We start from the raw sequence: 3,826 nt of genomic DNA, 5'->3' as shown, positions 1-3,826 counted from the left end.
TTGTAATGTTTTATGAATTTTTTCCCCATTAGACGATCAATCGGCATCGGTACCTGAAAAAAAATTGGAATCGGTCGGACTCTATACAGCAGTAGTACAAAAGTATGGTTAGAGTACGCATACGCTCTGAGAATCCACACGTGATAATATGAAATGCAGGTTCATTTATACTGGCATGTATACACAGCAGCAAGTTCATGCCACTAGCAGCGATGTCGTATGCATAAAATTTCTACTAGGTCTATACAACTTAGGAAATATTTTTTAACGACATATACATGCATACATATGTATGTATGTATGCGTCTGGCATGTAATGAACAGCGTTGTCGCTTTGGTAATTTTTAACCAAAATTGGTATTTTTTCTCTTTATTTATCAAATTTGGTAATTTGGTAATTTATTTTTCAATTTGGTAACTTTTTGCATTTGGCCCTACATGTCGCATATGGAGGTCAAGACAGGTTATGATTCCACATTAGGAAGTTGCCAGAAATACCAGGTAATCCAGAAAGTTTGCAAGGCGAAAAGTTATTGCAGCGTTCCTTGGTTGCTAGAATGGTGTGAATTCTAACAAACTGCTTGAAAGTGGCTATCGCTATATCTACCGCGTCCTTTCCCGGTTTTCCTTTTCCTTGTCAGTCCATCGGTTTTGCAATTGCCAATTGGCTGCGACGGCAGCCTGCAGTTCCCTTGCAGTGGTGGTGGCGGCTAGACATGGGTAATAGCGCAATTTTTTTGGCGCTAGCTCAATAACGACAGCGCCACCTATGGTGTCAGCGCACTAACTCAGCGCAATAGTGCAGTGTACTGAATTGAACACCGTGCCATCTGAGTGTCACTACAGTACCCATCGTCATACAGTGTAGTACACCATACAGTGGTGTCATGTCTATTATTTCTATAATTTTCGGCGCTGAGCAACGCTTGTACCGCCAACCAAATTTAATTGATAGGAATGTAGTAAATGCCACGATATTCTCATCAATCTTGAGTAAAAGTTTTAAATTTGCGTTTTCAACGCTAAAAAGTAAAAACAAAGTACGTGTAAATTTTCAAAGGCGAATTGTGTTGCTGCCTCATGTGTTGCTTGGTGTTAATGGCGCTGGCGCTTTCCATATAGTGGTGTTGGCGCGGCAACTCCGGCTACGGTGTTAACGTAATTGCGCCGCGCCTAGTGGCGGCCTTAACGGTGACGTTGGCAGTGGCCCACATAATGATGAGGGCGGCAGCGACCTCCCGCAGTGGTGTTGTATGCGGCCCTGATTGTGGCGAAGGGTGAATGCGGCCCTTTTTAGCTACGACGGTGACAGCGGTACTGGGCGATGATGGCAGTGGCGATTACCGTACTCGTGACGGGTAGTAGCAGTCGGCCTGGGGCGACGATAATGGCGGCGGCCCCAGTAATGAAGATAGTAGCAGCGGGCCCTGTGGTGGCAACGGTGACAGCGGCCCTGGTTGGCGATAGTTAGCGTTCGCAGTCCTCGGCGATGATGGCGGGCGGCCCAAGGTTGTAGGTTCGGCCTGGGGGCGGCAGTAATAGTAGCGGCCCTCGGTGATTAGAGCAGCGATGCGGGCCCTAGCGGTGATGATGATTATTGTGGCGGCCCTGGATGACAGTGAGTACAAATGTCTGTCCTCGATAAAGATTGCGGGCGGTCTTCGGTAGCGATCTCGGCCTTAGGGCGACAGCGGTACTGGCGGTCAAGATTGGTGACCTAGGGACAACTGATCATTATTCGTTTTTCCAACCACTGCAAATATCCGCACACTTGCTCCATTTCAAACCATTTTTCTGTAAAAATTTTTCGATAGCTTTAAAAATTTCGACGCTAGTGGTGTAAGTCTCAAGTACTTCGCTCATCAAAAGTTCTTCTTCGATTTGTATTACGAATGGGTACCTCACTAACACGAGAAGAACATTAAGTCCAACTATATCGGTACTGTCGTCAAGTGGCAAACTAAAAATTTCACAAGTTTTCAAACTTCATATAACTTCGTTCTGGACTTCCTCTAAAATCGTGTGGATTCGATCTTTCAGTGTGATTGTGAAGTTCCAAAGAATAAGTAACATATACACTAGAGTGGTCTTTTTGTTGTATGAAGAATTTTAAATGCATAGATCCAAAAGTTTTCGCACGGAATAATGTGAGGTTGGGCATAAAAATAAGTACGTAATTAGTTTAAAAGCCTTCAGGTGATTCCTAGAGGTTCCGGGGTGAGCTTTTTCGACCAAAAATGTCGAAATTACACCAATTTCTTTTATTTTGCATTCCTTTTTTTAAAGTATATATTAGAAAAATTATACATTATGCTTTATTTAAAATGATATTAAATATTATTATTATTACATATTAAATGATATATTGATATAAATGATGATTTCATATTTTTCGCAGCTTTAATATTATCGTGTACCATGGTTTTCCAATCAATGTCAGACTTTTTGAGCACTTTAAAAAGGTAAATGTATTCAGTTTTCAATAAAAAACAGTTCAGGAATAAAAAATTGGGTTTCATGGTCGTAAAAGCTGAAAACTTAAAATAATAATTTCAATTTCAACATATTTCCTATTAAAAAATCAAAATGATCAACCCGGAACCACTCGGAATTTCCGGATCCGGAAAAAACAAATTTCATATTTATTTTCCTTGCCAACCTCATGTTTTTTCGTGCGAAAACTTTCGGTTTTTGAAAATCGACCAAAAGAGGCCACTCTAATATACACGTGCGCGAAGCTGCTGCGCTTGTTACAAGAACAGCCCAGCCCAGGAATGGAATTTCAAAATTTCAAAATGTGCCTAATGGTCTTCGAAAATAGTGCCGAAAAGAGGATGTAAGTGCCACAAAATTAAATTTCTTTTCAGGCATTTTAAGAACAATATATTTTTAGGAATAATATTTTTAAAATACACTGAAGTAATATAATAATTATTAATTAATTGCGTTGTGTATGGAAAGTCTAAAGAATTTGCCCGCACAACTAGTATACTCTAGCCACTAGCGGCACCCCAGGGTGCCGCGTCACCCACTTTGGGAAAGCCTGCCTTAGATTTCTGTTACATATACTTTTTTTTTTAACAGGGCTTTGGGCGAACAACAACGAATTAACGTTTAAAACACTATAAATTATCTGTTTTATTTAAATACGGTATTCAATTGTATCACCAATTAGTAATTTTTTTATAAACTTTTTTCTATATGAAAAAATTGGTATTTTTTCCTTTTAAGTGTTTTTTCCTCAAATTTTAAGAGTAATTTTTTTGTTTAAAATATATTTTTTATACAAAAAAAAGGTATTTTTTCCTTTAAATGTGTTTTTTCTCAAATTTTTATATACGAAGTATACAAATATGCACATCACAAGAAACGGGGTTAAATCACCTTTACAGCGAATCTTCTAAAAATCAGTTCAAAATTTTCTGAAATATTAAGTTTTTAATTTTTCGAAGATCTGACCTCTGACCCGTTATAGCACCTGTAATATAAGTTTTCACACAAAAAGTTATATACCGTATAAATAAGAGAAAAAGGCGGACCACGTCTGTGTTTTTATGTTTAGGTTTACTTTTCGGGTCACATGAAAACGGGTTTATTATGCAGCTGTAGACATCCTCATAGTCAATGTTGGGAGAATATTCGACAATGGTTTTTTTTAAACCTGATAATGCGCGTTAACGCTAAGAAAATAAGTTTTACAACCAATTTTACGAAAGTAATTTAAGTGAAAAATTATTTCAATTCTTTTAATTTTATATGGAAATTGACAGAAAATAAAAAATCATTTTCCATTTAAATTGCTAGTGAAACCGACTGTTATCAATTT

Source organism: Rhagoletis pomonella, unplaced genomic scaffold (genome assembly GCF_013731165.1).
Source record: "Rhagoletis pomonella isolate Grant_MI unplaced genomic scaffold, Rhpom_1.0 Rhpom_scaffold_00003, whole genome shotgun sequence".
Taxonomy (NCBI): Eukaryota; Metazoa; Arthropoda; class Insecta; order Diptera; family Tephritidae; genus Rhagoletis; species Rhagoletis pomonella.
Note: the sequence above shows the minus strand (reverse complement) of the source record.